This window comes from Microcaecilia unicolor, chromosome 2, assembly GCF_901765095.1.
Source record: "Microcaecilia unicolor chromosome 2, aMicUni1.1, whole genome shotgun sequence".
NCBI classification, from domain to species: domain Eukaryota; kingdom Metazoa; phylum Chordata; class Amphibia; order Gymnophiona; family Siphonopidae; genus Microcaecilia; species Microcaecilia unicolor.
Window position 1 is genome coordinate 395180705 of NC_044032.1, and position 15605 is coordinate 395196309.

A 15605-nucleotide genomic window follows, 5' to 3' on the forward strand; every position below is an offset into this window, starting at 1 on the left:
AGTGATATGAGCATAATTTTGCTTTGAAAATTTGCTGGTACCCACACATGAAACTATGAGTGTTCTATTTAAGCATGTGTAGAGTTATAAAATCATCTTCAAGTTTCAAGATTATTATTCATTTACTATCCCACCCTTTGGAAGGCCTTCTGGAAGGCTTACAATCTAAAATAAAAGGAGAGGCAAGAAAGTAGAGAAATTAGGTTTAGACACAAGGATAGAGGGGTAGGGGGAGGGGGGAACAAGAGGGATTGCCACAGGTATCTTCGAGATTCTACTGGGAAACCACTAGGAATGCAGATAAACATTAATGGTATGCATCACTGAAAAGATGGATCTTTAGGTTTGTTTTAAATTTCTCAAGTGATATCTGTAGATGAAGAGAGATGGGCAAATTCCAAAGTTGGGACCCTTGCATGATAAAAATAGCATGTCTAGTCACTTGGGTTATTTCTCAGTGACTGGGTGCTACTAAATGATTGTATTGTGCAGATCTTTGTGTTCATACTGGGCAGTAAGGAATAAAGTGATGGAAGAGATAAAGGGGTTGTCCAGCTTGGAAAGTTTTAAAAACAAGCAGTAATATTTTATAGGTAATACAATGGGTGACAGGGAGTCAATGAGCTTCTGTTAGATATGGGATGATATGATCAGATTTGTGTGAGTTAGAAATTAAACGGATAGCAATCAGTGTTTTGAATATTCTGTAGGCAGTGAATATCTTTGACCCGAAGGCCTGTGCAGAGGGAGTTACAGTAATCTAGTTGAGAGATGACTAATGAATGAATGAACCAGTATATTCAGTGCTGTTGGGAGAATCAGAGAGCAGATAGAATGAATAAGTCTCATTTTGTAAAAAGAGTGTCTAATGACCTGAAAGATTTGTGGGAGAAATGATAAGTTTACAAGTATTCCACAGTGTCAACCCTAGGCACAAGAATGTTAGCAATGAAAATTAGTGTGAATAGAGTAGGACCCAGATTATGTTGAAAGAATATGGTTTTAGACTTAGTTGGATTGAGAGCTAATCTGTGTTCTTTGAGCCAGTCTGAAATCTGAACGAGTTTGTGATTGACAGTAGAAATTTCTATGGGAGAACAAGTATCTAAAGGGATAAGCACTTGGATTTCATCAACATATACATATGCGGGTATTGCCAAGGGATTGTACTAGGGTCAACAGAGGAGCCAAGAAAATGTTAAATAATGTTGGGGACAAAATAGACTCTTGCAGTATGTCTGAGCTAGGGCTGAAAGGGGCAGAAAGAGAGTTTTCATAGAGCACTGAGTAACAGTGATTTTCCAGATATGAGGAGAACCAGTCCAACACTGTATCAGAAATACCAATAGATTGAACATGGTGCAGAGTATACATGTTGAAAATGCCCATGTGCTTTGCACTGCTATTGTGTGCGGATAGTCAAGGAGCTTAAAATAGCACACGTATTTTTGAAAATGTCAAATATGCCTAAAGAACTGCAATTTTCAGACAGAGTAATGGAAAAACAATCCATTTTAATGTTCTTCATTTAATTGGTCATGTGTTTGAAGTGCTACAGACTTATTTTTATTCAAACTCAATCACTTTTTAGATGTTTATTAAAAACATGAAGAAAGTCTAGCCATCCAGTGGTTAATGCTGCTATTTATTGTTTTATTTTTAAAAATACTTTTAGATTGCCTGTGGTTACAACAAATATATATGTCATAAAAACATGACACATAAACAGAAATAAAACACCATAGACAAGAACATTATAAAAAGAGATAAAAGCAGTAACTAAGCTAATAAAATAGATACAGTAAAAATAAAGGGTGGGCAGTGCTGATCTCTGTGGAACATTTTCAATAAAATATAATACAGTAAAACCCGATAAAACACACCAAAGTAAATCACATCGTATAACAACATTAAAAACCTGTTCACATAAGAAAGTCTTCATTCTTCCATGATAATGAAAAAGCCCATGAATTTCTCTAACTTCACCAGATAGCAAATTCCAAAGAACAACAGCTGCTACTGCAAACATCCTGTCACAAGTATGCTGCAGACACAACGTGGAAGGAATTACACAATCATTATATATGCATGCTCTAACTGGGCGATCAGAGCTATAAGGAAGCAATAATGAAAACAAATAAGACATCTGTGCAAAGGTTTAAATATCAGCATCATCAGCTTAAATTTGACATAATAGGTCACCGGAAGCCTACGCAACTGAATTACACAAGGAGTAATATAGGCAGTATGAGAAATAATAAAAATAAGTTGAGCTGTTGCATTTTGCAAACTTTGCAGTGCTTTCAATGTAGATGCTGGGCCAGTCCCAAGAATATAATATTACAATAATCAATACAAGGAAATAGTATACATTGAAAAACTATACAAAACCATCCAAAGACAGATATGGCCTAAGCCAAGGTGAAATCCGCATCTGGTGAAAGCCCCAGATGAATAAGATGTCAAATATGAAATAAAAATATTAGATGTAGATCCAAAATTATACCAAAGTATTTGCCCTCCATCTAGCATGATAGCAGAGACCCAGCTGGGAAAATGTCCTCTGGAAATTAAGGCCTCACTCTTTTTCAAATTGACGACAAGCTTATTCCTTCTTAACCAAGTCTGAACTGCAACAAAACAGGACTGAATGGGAGAAACTTCAACACCTATAGAGACATAAAAAGGTGCATAAATCATATTTTTCAGTGTATAAATTAAAACTGACCCCAAAATTGATCTGAACATTGTTATAATTTCACACAGAGGCTGAAAATACAAATGAAGTAAAAGAACGGGTAGTGTCAACCCCTGTGGAACACCATGAGAAACACCATACCAAGTAGAAACATCCAACACCTTCCTAACCTGTTGTTATGCCCTGTATGATAAGACTAAAACCAGGGTAGCACAGTAGACCAAATACCAAACCCGTTCAACTGAATAAGCAAAATAGCATGCCAATGGCGTCAAATGTACATGTTAAGTCCAAGACTACCAAAAGGTAAGCAGTATTGGGTTGTTCCAAACTTTTATGAATAGTGTTTAACATGGTAACCAGCAAAGCCAAGTTGTTGTTTATCCATCAAATCACCAACAAGCTCACCTAGCTTATGTAACACAGCTGATTTGATCATTTTTCCTAATAAGGTAATGCTAGAAATAGGTCTATATGCATTAATATTTTCTAGATATAAATTTATGTTGTTCAATAATGGGCAAATGTTTGTTTTTGTTAGATTAAGGGGCATTCAACTCAGAATAATTTGCCAAATCACCCCTGCTAAATCAGTATCAATTTTAGACACCCTACTAGGCATGAGTCATAAAATAAAGTGATAGCATTAATTTCATGAACACGTTTTTCAATGTTCTCATCAGAAATTTCATGAAAAGCAGACTACTACTACTACTACTTAACACTTCTAAAGCGCTACAAGGGTTATGCAGCGCTGTACAGTTTAACAAAGAAGGGCAGTCTCTGCTCAAAGGAGCTTACAATCTAATGGACAAAATAAGCTACATCCTGTAGCTGAGCCAAAATTGTGGACTTTACATTCAAAATACAATGCAAACATTTGAGCTGAGGTAGCAGCAGCAGCTGTCTTCTCAGTAATTAACTCAGTAAGTTCACTCATAACAGGAAAAAGCTCATGCAAATGAGTTAATGAAAGATAAATGCTGTGTGTATAATGCTGCTTTTCTGAATATCTACCAACTCACCATATGCTTTTAACAACGATGATATTTCTCCCTATCATTCTCATTACAGGTCTTTCACCCTTTTTTCTCACGTTTCCTCAGAGTCCATTTACTCTCAACAAGTTCCTTACAATAACATGGGGAAGATTTTAAGTTTGAAACTGACCTAACAGTTAAGCTGGAGATTGTGCAATCTCAGCCCTCAATCATCTCATCCAAATTCGTCTCACTCCGTGATTCTGAACAAGTGGGAAAAGCCTGCAGAGCATGACTCATAGAATCTTTTCCAACCCCTCTGCATGTAAATGCATTTGTAAGAGGGAGGAGAGATGTGTGTGTACATTTTTGTATGTCTGGGAATGTGTTTGCATGTGTGTATGCGTGTTGGTATGTGTGCATGCTTGCTTGAGTGTGCTCTTTGTGAGTCTATGATTAGGACAGGAGATGAGAGGGCAACACAATTAGAAAGGTCCAATTCCTTAATCACAGTGTCACAGCGGATCAGTGTATGTATGCTACAGCTGTTGGAACTGCTTTTCTTAAGAAATTTACTGGGGTATTTTTTGAAGAGTTGGTTTCTCTTCCATCCTCCCCTACCCCAGTACATGAAGAAACTTCACTTCTGCAGCATACAAACTTCCTCTAGATCACCTCTTGCCCATCCTGTGACTACAGCTGCTTTCTAGTGCGGAGGAGTAGCCTAGTGGTTAGTGCAGCAGGCTTTGAGCCTTTCAACCTGGGTTTGATTCCCACTGGAGCTCCTTGTGACCTTGGGCAAGTCACTTAACCCTCCATTGCCCTAGGTACAAAAAACTTAGATTGTGAGCCCCCGAGGGACAGAGAAAGTACCTGTATATAATGTGTACAGCGCTGCATACGTCTAGTAGTGCTATACAAATGATTAGTAGTAGTAATAGTGCTCCACTCCCACTGCCTTCCCATTGGCTGGATCCTAACAACAGTCTCTGCTGAATGGAAGCAGGCAGGAAAGGCTCACTCACATGGGAGGAGGGAGAGGAAGAAAGGAAAAGTGCAAATGGAAGTTTTAAACTCAGGACTCAGGAAAATGTCCAGACATATTATTCATCCTTTGACCTTCTAGTCATTAATGTAAAATTCAGCTCAATTCTGAAAAAAGCCAGACAGTTGATGATCCTAAACATCCGAGTCCTGAGCCCATCTCACAGCCGCCACCATCCCTAACATGTGGACACATAGTGGAGGGAATTCAATAAATGGAGTGAAAAAATTGAGTGCTATGCGCTATTCTATATAGGAAGCACACCCTTTATAGAATAGCGTTCAGTGTGGATCCAGCACCTAACATCTGGGTGCTGTACTTACACCTGCTAAACGCAGGTGTAAATGTCGGCATCCAATTTAGGCACACTTGGGTGACTTCTGTAAATCCAGTGCAACGTTTTGGAATGCCCTGACACACACCCTGGTCACGCCCCTTTTTCAGATATGTGCTATGAGATTTAGATGCCAAGCCTTAAAGAATTTGTTCTTAATATGCTCAGCTTCTCTGCTTACTTTTAAATCGATATATACACACAGGTCAAAACAATGATCAGCAGGTCATAATAGGATCCATCAGATCAACGGGCACAACTCTTAATTGGCTAGGAGCTTTTTATGAGCCAAGCATGCTTCTAGAGGTGACACCACAATTCTCATCAATCCAATTTTTAAGTTTTTACTTGTTTTACTTATTTTACTATCGAAGTAGTTTCATTATATTGCTCATATTTTTATATATTTTTTTGTAATTTCACAAACATTCTTATGCTTAATCTTCCTTCTACCATGCATTTAAAAAACGCATTATATTCAGAGCACTTAGTTTTTTCAGCTAGAATAAATGATGGAGACACATATCACCGACATAGATCCATGAAAACACATTGTAGGTTTTATAAATTTTGAACACATAATTTAAGTTGTGGAACCTGTTGATAGAAGCTGTAGTCAAGGTGAAAAACACAGTGAGATTCAAAAGAGGTTTGAACAAGTTCCAGGAGGAAATGTCCACAAAAGATTATTAGCCAGGTCGTTTTGGGAGAGCCATTGCTCATCCCTGAAAATAAGATATATCAAGATAACAAGCTTTGGGCCCTGTTTACAAAGGTGCAATAGCTCTCAGTGGAGTGAGGAAGGGTTCCACAGGCGATCCCACCCGGGGGATTTATGATGCCTGTAAATTGGTTTAAAGGATTAGTATTTTTCCCTTTCTGATGAAGACTTTTGAAACTCGGCCAGAGTTAAAGGGAGCAGTTATTATGATGGCAAGATTGGAATGGATGAATGATATGTGATTTTAATGAAGCACAAGCACGAGCACAATATACCCCAAGGGAAGTGAAATAATTATGTGAATATGTGTGTATATCGCATTGTGGGTTGGTTTATGTAAGATATGTGGGGGAAGTGAGATCAGGGTGTCATGAATTAACATATACCTCCTTTAGGTTCAAACAAATGTTGAATTGTATGTTTTATTATCCATGTATCAGATGGTAATATGGAATGCACCATAATTTATGGGCGGAGGTTTGAGCTCAAGTCTAACAGTATTTAATGTGAGTAGTTTATGACCTATACATATGTATTATAGATATACGCATACACCAGTGATTAAGATCTACTTGGGCTCAGCTGTATGTACATACACAAATATTAGGAGGTGGAACATCATATGTGCAATGATGGTTCCATTGTGACACCACCACATATTCCTCTTGGGGATATAATGGGTGTAAACGGTATGGTCTGAGCACATTTAAAACACTTATCTAACCAGCAATGAAGGTGTGGGGAAAACCATGCTGAAACGCACATTGTATAGAATCGGGCTTAAGCTCTGAACAATGTATGTGTCAATATATGTACGGTCATTTTCTGTGTAATCATGTGTGATTCTATAATAATGCATATACATTTTGGACATGCCTTGTCATTGTTAGCCTTTTGTGGTTAATTGGAAAACTAGTGCATTACTTTCTAGAATATGCATAGGGGGATATGTGCATAAAGTCCAATTAGTGCTGATAATTGCTTGTAGGGGATATCAGCTTAAGGAGGTCCTCTAAATCATCATAGGCAAAAACCTCTTCTAAATATGGCTAATATGCTCAAAATACTTTTCATAAAAATACCGTGTGAAAATTCACTAATCGGTTACTTATCTTTTTATACAACAGTCAACAGACACCATCCACGGCCCAACTCCGGCCAGAGTTTCGAAATACTGCCTCAAGGTCCGTGGTGTTTGACTGAAAAGATCTGAAAAGAAAAGAAAACATACATCAGTGCAGTCCTCCCGAAGATTTTTAGGGGTGGAGTTTAGTGGAGGCGTCTGACGTCAACATATAAAAGACCGTAGCCATTTTGCGATCATTTGGCAAAGGAGTCCAGATAGAGATCTCGCCTTGTAAGAGATGAAGAAGTGCTTTTGAGCTCTGTAAGTTCGGGAACTTTGGCCGGAGTTGGGCCATGGATGGTGTCTGTTGACTGTTGTATAAAAAGATAAGCAACCGATTAGTGAATTTTCACACGGTATTTTTATGAAAAGTATTTTGAGCATATTAGCCATATTTAGAAGAGGTTTTTGCCTATGATGATTTAGAGGACCTCCTTATGCTGATATCATCAACGATAGAGTGTTCCTCTAGATTTTGAGGCTTTTCCTCTATTTAAAAATACATACATCAAATATTTGTGGATATTGAGTATAGCTAGATTTTCATTCTATTTTTTGTATATCCTTGTTTGCTGTTTATGGTGTTCTAAATTGCTAGTAGGGGTCAATTATCAGGCTGATTGGCTTATTAACTAATTCACTTGTGTGCACCAAGTAGCAGTGTGCACAAATTTCAGCAGGCATCTTTGGATGACATTTATAGGATTTGGTTTTGTCTATAATGGCTATGGAACAGAGCCTGACAAGGAGTAGATTGTGGTGAATCAGGTCAAAGGCAGTGAGTGGAAAGGTCTAGTGAGATGAGAATGACCATTTTGTCCTGACATAGATTCAGAAGAATATGAGTAGTGAGTTATGAGTAAGGTTTTCATGCAATGGCTTTCCCTAAAGCCTGTCTGTTTGGATGAAGTATTTTTGTCTTGTCAAGGTAGTCTTCAGGCTGGTTGAGAACATTTTTTTCTGTCACTTTAGATTGGAAGGGTAACTGGGCAATTGGATGAAAATTGGAGGCAGCAGTAGGGCCCAGTTTTGGATCTTAAGTTTGGGATAAATGTAAGCTGTCATCCATGTCGTAGGGAAGTAAACTTGCTTGACAGAATTAGAGATCATTAGTGAATACAAGTGAGCAAGGTAGGTTGGAAGCACTTAAGAAAGTGCCTAACTTACTCCAATTTCCATAGCAAACTTACACCTGACTATAGACCAGAGATATCTGGATGTGAGCTCTGTTTGTGCTTTGAAGTAACTGCTCTTTTGGCTGGCTCTGACCCTGTTCACATGGGGAAATGGAAGGGGAAAGCCAAGGTTTTCCTCACAGGGCTGCCGAGAGACTGGGCCGGGCCTGGGGCAAGGCTGCTCCCGGGGCCCCACCCCCCCAAGGTCGCCGCTGCCGCTCCCCCCTCCACCTCCCGAGGTTGTCGCCGGTTCCCCCCTCCACCCACCCCCTCCATCCGCCACTGGGCCAAGCCCCCTGCATTGAAATCACAGCACCTTTCACCTCCGTGTGAAAGTGCTGCAGGCAGCAGGGCAGCAGATCGCCTCCCATCGACCCTCCTTCCCTCCTTGTGTCCCGCCCTTGCAGAAGTTACGTCAGACGAGGGCGGGACACAGGGAGGCGATCTTTTGCCCTGCTGCCTGCAGCGCTTTTACACGGAGGTGAGAGGTACTGTGATTTCAATGCAGGGGGCCCGGCCCGGTGGCAGGCGGTTGACAACGGAGGGTGGGTGGGACTGCGTCGCCGGGCCCCCCTTGGAGGCCCGGGTCCGGGGAATTTTGTCCCCCCCTGCCCCCCCTCGGCGGCTATGTTGCCTCATGGATCTCGGACAGACCTCAGTGATGAATGCCTATCAGTCTGGTCTTAGTGCCGTGGCCGATCCGGCTTTGGTTGTGCATGCTTTTGGCATTCAGCAGTGTAGGACAGGCATCATTCAGCATCTGGAAATGTGAACCACAGTGGTGAAGAGCAGTGATGATACTGATGGAACTCAGATACCAGGTGAATTCATCTCTTTCTATGATGGTCAGCAAATTTGTGGATGTGAATGTGATTTCCCAGGTTTCAAGAGATCAGGCACAAAGATGGGAGAGCAGATCACTGGATCTGAAGCCCTTGAAACTTAGGTGCTTGTACTATAGGAGGGTAACATGACTTTAACTAGAGATAACGATTTTCTACACCATAAAGAGGAGTATTTGGAGAACCAATTGAGGAGGAATAACTGAAGATCTTTCAGGTTGATTTTCAAAGTGATTTAAATGGACAGGAGTGCCTCCTGCTCATGTAAATTTATTTAATTTAATTAATTTATTTCATTTATATCCCACATTATCCCAATAGATCAGGTTCAATGTGGCTAATAACTTATTGTAATTAACAGTACAAAAAGTGATGCAAGATAGTATACATTAAGTAGTATTAACAAAATTAATGAGGACTGAGTAAGCACAATATGTAATATGGAAACTAATGCTAGACGCAAACAGGTAACAATTTATAGTCATCTATATAAAATAACTAGAATGGAAAGGAGAAATTGAATAATTGTACAGTTAGGGGTTTAAATTAATTATGATCACCCATGAAAAATTGCTTAAACAGAGAGGCTTTAAGGTATTTCCAGAATATCAAATAATCAGGGTCCCATCTGATGAATTTCGGGAGGGAATTCCATCATTTGGTACAGAGGTAAGAGAATGCCTGCCTAGCTGCTGATACATAGGGGCACTTAACCTGACAGTGTTGCCGAATATCGGCATTCATTGGCCATGTCCTGAGTGGGCAGGTCAGGGACGTTACAGGGGGCAAATCTGAGAGTTTATACAGGTGCCAGCCAGGGCCGCCGAGAGACTAGGCCAGGCCGGGGACAAGGCCGCCCCCCCTCTGCCCCCTGCCGCTGCCGCCCCCCGTCACTCCCCCTGCCACCTCTGCCCCCCGCCGCTGCAGTCCGAGGTCTCACCTGCCTGCTTCCACGGCTTCGGGCCCTCTGCATTCAAGGTGTCAGTCGCAGATCGCCTCTCTTCTGGCCTTCCCTCCCTGTGTCCCGCCCTCGTCTGATGTAACTTCCAGTTTCCAGGAGGGCGGGACACAGGGAGGGAAGGCCCGAAGGGAGGCGATCTGTGACTGCTGCTTCAAATGCAGGGGGCCCGGAGCCGAGGAAGCAGGCAGGTGAGACCGAGAACTGCAGCGCTGGTGGCCTGACCCCGGTGCCAGGCCCCCCCTGGAGGCCCGGACCCTGGGGAATTTTGTCCCTCCCCTGCCCTCCCTCTCGGCGGCCCTGGTGCCAGCAATATAGTTAACCTGGCATGTAGGACTGTCCTAACTTTACCTGATTAGCTATACAAGTACTGTATGTTGCCTCACTGGACCAGCAGGGAGTGAGGTAAATATGGGACCCACCCATGCCCTGCTCAAGCCTCATCCATGTGTACCCCCTTTGCACTAAGGTGCCCTTTTAGTAAAGTGCATTAAACATGTAACACATGGTAAACTGTGAAGTAACTGCTAGTACACAATCGTTAGCTACCTTGCTACACTTAGTGTGCTAATTGGCTAATGCACAGTTAATGCGGGAGCACTAACAGGAGGCAGTAACCCCCAAATTCTATACATGGCACCTTAAGTTGTGCACACTAATTTGGCCGCACAGCCAAACTGCGCATAACAATTAACAAGTCAATCAGTGCCAACAATTAGTACTTAACCAATTAGCAGCATTAATTGGCTTTCATTATAATTTACATGCACAACTTTCTAGGCGTATTCTATAACACGGTGCACATACATTCTATCGTGAAGTCAGAAAGGGGGTGTGGCCAAAGCCGTCGAATGGGTGGATTGTAGGCAGTTGAAAAAACCATGCGTACTATTATGGAATACACCCGATCTGAACCTAACAGGTGCAGGCATTTAGGCCTGGTTTTAGGTGGCCTAAATGGCTGTGCCTAAATTTTAAGCACAAGGATGGCACGTGAGAGTATTCTATAAATTATGCCTAAGTTTAGGCGTAGTTTATAGAATCATGCTAACCACATGGTTTTACGGTGCCAATTGTTATGATGTCGTATTTAGAATTTCCTCCAAAGTACTCCCATGTTAATTGTGGCCAGGTACTCAGTGCAAATTTGCACTTCAATGCGGGACCAGAATGAGAACATGTTGGTTCTGCCCCCCCCCCCCCCCCCCCCCCCCCATCGGTTGCTTGTAAAATGGGCAGTATATTCTTGCTTTTCAAAAGAGTTATAAAACAAAGAAATAAAAACTTTCCCCAAAGTAGCAGGTGTGTTTTGCAGAGAAATTGTATGCACATCTTTTGCAAAAATAAAAAAAAGCATGTTAGTAGTAAACCTTAATCTTGGCCCTCAGTACAGATTGTAAACAGACTGAGGTGCATACGGGCGATTTTGCAAGTCTCCCATGCACTCAGGAGTCTGACAAGTGAGTTCTTTCTTCCGCGACTCTTGTTGCTTCAGATGCTACGAGCTGCCAGTTGCCAGTGAAATCTGAAACCCTGATCTGTGTCTGAGGGCTGGCCTCACCACTGTATCCCAGCCTCTTCGACTGGATATTTACACGTTCACTTACAATCACTTTTGCTGATTTCTCGGACTATTTTTTTTTGTGCCACTGCATGAATCTGAAGTGCCTGTGGTAATACCCGGGAGCTCTGTATTTTGGTACCCGAGAGTCCCAGAGGGACCACGAGTGTGCAGATGGTCTGAGCATTCAAGGGTGGAGGAGAAAAAAAAAGCCCCAACATTTGCTGCAGTGACAGCTTATTTTTAGGCACTGCTGTGCTTCTGCTCTGCGAAGCCTTCAGGTTTGCAGAAGTCCTTCTTCTGTTCTCGCTTAACTTGAGGGATTTTCTTTTCTGAGTGTTGGCCCTGGAGTTTGCAGTTGGGGATCATCTCTGTGCAGAGATCAGCCCTGCGCGTGGAACGGTAGGTGAAACTACTGGAGCACTGTTTATGATTCTGACAGGTAGGAGACCTACTCGGTACAGTCCAGGAAGGCAGCAGCTGAATGCCAGTTTTGTCTGGGGGTCATAGGGATCAGATTAGTCGCCAAACTTAAGTAATAGTATCTGTTCGAACTGCAAACTTGGAAAAAAAGGAGGTCCACAAGCAAGCCAAACCAGGGGTGGAAGAAGACGAAGTCCAAATGATCCAGCCCAACAAATGAGTAGGAGCTTAAAATTAAGTGTCGGGGTCCTAATAAACTTGATTTTAAGCTCCTGCTCATTTGTTGGGCTGGATCATTTGGACTTGGTCTTCTTCCACCCCTGGTTTGGCAAAATGCAAACTTGCCAGCGTCGTCTGGTTATAAAAAGAGCTTTCACACTTGAAACGTTTTTCTCTCGAGAACCATCTGACGCCTTTTCTCTTTAGCTGTAAATAAATGAGCAGTTAGCACTCAACGCTCGCATTGCACAGTAGATTTTGTGAATCAAGACTAAGAGTTTTCAAAGCACTCTACCTAAAGGATCCTCTTGCCAAAATCTCTTTGCGTTCCTCACCTAGGGAAATCATTTCTCTATAATTACAGCAACATTATGCTTGTAGGAAGTTTTTTTTCCCTCGCTTCCCAGGCGTGTTCTTATGAGAGTAATTTGTAATTGTCCTTAATTACATCCCCTTGTTTATACAATACAGCAAGTCTTCACTAAGCTTTCCGGCACACTGTTTAAACTGCATTGCAAGAATAGTGTGCCTTGGTCTGCTTTAAGTTTGGAAGTTATCACAGGTGGGGATGTCTTGTGTGAAGGGAAAAGCAGTTTCGGCAGTCCTGGGCTTACACCGAAGTATTTTTGTGCATACAAACCATCCCACACTCTCCAAATCAGGCTGAATTATTGGAAATTCCAGCTATTTCTTACATTTGAAAGAAAATGATGCAAGAACAGGCATTTTCAATCATTGGGCTGCAACTTTGGAACGACCTGCTTTCTGAATGTATGATCAGAGCAGAATGTTTTGCCCTTCCCGAAAAAGCTAAAAATTAATGGATAACCCATTTGTGCTTTTTGAACAAGCCACATCATCCAAGCCTCCATCCCCTCTCTTCCACATCCTAATCTTCTAAAATAGTACCCATCAAAAGCCCTTTACCACCCCACTCTACCCTCTAAAGTTTCAGGGATTGCATGTTGTGTTACTACAGGGTTTTTGATTTCTTGTTGTATTGATGGAAGTTTTTTTTATATATACCTGTTTTGTTTCTTTCATGTGTACAATAAAAACTGAGTGCTCAACAAAAAAAAAATTCAGTGTCACTCTTTATCTTGTTGGGCAGACTGGATGGCCATACAGGTCTTTATCTGCCGTCATCTACTATGTTACTTCCCCTGGATTCTATATAGCTTGACTTAAGTTACCCACACAAATCCGGTCATATTCTGTATGTAATTAGTTAACCAGCCAATCAGTGCTGATAATTCCAATTAATAAGCAATTATTGACACTAATTGGCATTAATTAGAATTTACACACACAACTGTCTAAGTGTATTCTGTAACGTGATGCACATAAATTCTAAGTCAGATGGAGGGGCATAATTGAACTGGGTGCCCATCTTTAAGGGCGCCCCGGTGAAGGGGCTGGGCATCCCGTATTATCGAAACAAGATGGGCGTCCATCTTTCGTTTCGGTAATACGGTCGGGGATACCCAAATCTGAACATTAGGATGACTATCTTGATATTTAGGTCGACCTTAGAGATGGCCGACCTCGGTTTTGGCCGATAATGGAAACCGAGGACGGCCATCTCAAAAAAAGACCAAATCCAAGCCATTTTGGTCATGGAAGGAGCCAGCATTCGTAGTGCACTGGTCCCCTCTCATATGCCAAGACACCAACCAGGCACACTAGGGGGCACTGCAGTGGACTTCACAAATTGATCCCAGGTGCATAGCTCCCTTACCTTGGGCGCTGAGCCCCCCAAAACCCACTACCCACAACTGTACAACACTACCATAGCCCTTAAAGGGTAATGGGGGTCACCTAGATGTGGGTACAGTGGGTTTTGGGTGGGTTTTGGAGGGCTCCCATTTACCGCCACAAGTGTAACAGGTAGGGGGGTGGGCCTGGGTCCACCTGCCTGAAGTGCACTGCAGTACCCACTAAAAACTGCTCCAGGGACCTGCATACTGCTGTGATGGAGCTTGGTATGACATTTGAGACTGGCATAGAGGCTGGAAAAAAATTGTTTTAATTTTTTTTGGGTGGGAGAGGGTTGGTGACCACTGGGGGAGTAAGGAGAGGTGATCCCCAATTCCCTCCGGTGGACATCTGGTCAGTTCAGGCACCTTTTCGAGGCTTGGTCGTGAACAAAAAGGGACCAAGTAAAGTTGGCCAAATGCTTGTCAGGGACGCCCTTCTTTTTTCCATTATAGGCAGAGGACGCCCATCTCTTAACCACTCCCCCGCCCCGCCTTCAGTACACTGCCGACATGCCCCCTTGAACTTTGGTCGTCCCTGCGATGGAAAGCAGTTGAGGACGGCCAAAATTGGCTTTCGATTATGCCGATTTGGGTGCCCTTAGGAGAAGGACGCCCATCTCCTGATTTGTGTCAGAAGATGGGCGCCCTTCTACTTCGAAAATAAGCAAGATAGTTGAAAAGGAGGCATGGCATGGGCATGGAATGGGTGGGGTGTGAGTGTTTGTAAAATCTGTGCTCGTGGTTATGAAATACACCTGGTCCATGCCTGATTTAGGCGTCTGCATTTACATCAAGTTTTACTTGGCATAACTGCTTGCAACTAAATTTAGTTGCCTGGATGGGCGTTCGGTGTATTCTATAAACTGTGCGGAAGTTTAGGCGTACTTTGTAGAGTATGCCTAGGTGTATTTTTTCATCACCAATTTTTTAGGCATGATATATAGAATCTAGTCCTAAATGGATGGTTAGCGCCACTAAAAATTCTTTCAGGTTACCCTGGCATTATCTAGATAGCGGAGCGTGGACATTCTGCCTGACTCTATGGCTAGCCAGCAATATTCAGTCACCCGTTGTGTAGCTGAGTGGCTTTTTTTTAGGACAGCAGCATGGCCTATAGCTAAACATGTAGGACTAGATTCTATAAATGGCGCCAAAAAATTGGCGCAGAAAAATTTAAGCACTGAGCATTATTGTGTAAAGAATCTGCTATTCTATAAAGGATCCACACATTTTATAAAACAGCATTAAGGAGGAGATTCTATATATGGCACCTGGAAAATCCATGCGGAAATCATTTTTGCTTAAGTGTATTCTGTAAGATTTAGGCACAGTATATAGAACATGCTTAGTTGATATCCCAGCACCTAAAACTATGCACATCCATTTACACCAATGCAAATGTTGCATAAATCCCTGCACATAGATTTACGTGGACTGGGCCACATTCTCTAACAATGCATGTAGATTTGGGAGCACCCACAAAATGTCCAGTTCTCTGCCAATAACCACGCCCCCTTTTACCTGCGCACATTAGAATTTAGGTGCATTGCATTACAGAATATGCTTAGTGAACTATGTGTGTAAATTCTAACTATTGCCAATTAGTGCTCTTTATTGGCTTTTAAAGCCAATTAAGTTAAGCGCATTGTTATGGAATATGCTTAGATTTAGACGTGCAATGCTAGGCGTGATATATAAAATCAGCAGTAAATGCATAATGCCTAAGTTAAGGCTCCAGCAATTACGCCTGCTTTCAGCAGGCGTGA

General features: G+C 42.0%; 1 protein-coding gene across 1 annotated transcript in view; it reads left to right on the forward strand.

Moving 5' to 3' along the window:
- Nucleotides 1–11624: 11624 nt before the first annotated feature.
- ARHGAP24 (Rho GTPase activating protein 24) overlaps nucleotides 11625–15605 on the forward strand; it is a 912569-nt gene continuing 908588 nt past the window's right edge. The window contains exon 1 of the mRNA XM_030190600.1: nucleotides 11625–11842. The gene's annotated coding sequence lies outside the window, so the exon portion shown is untranslated. The remainder of the gene's footprint in view (nucleotides 11843–15605) is intronic.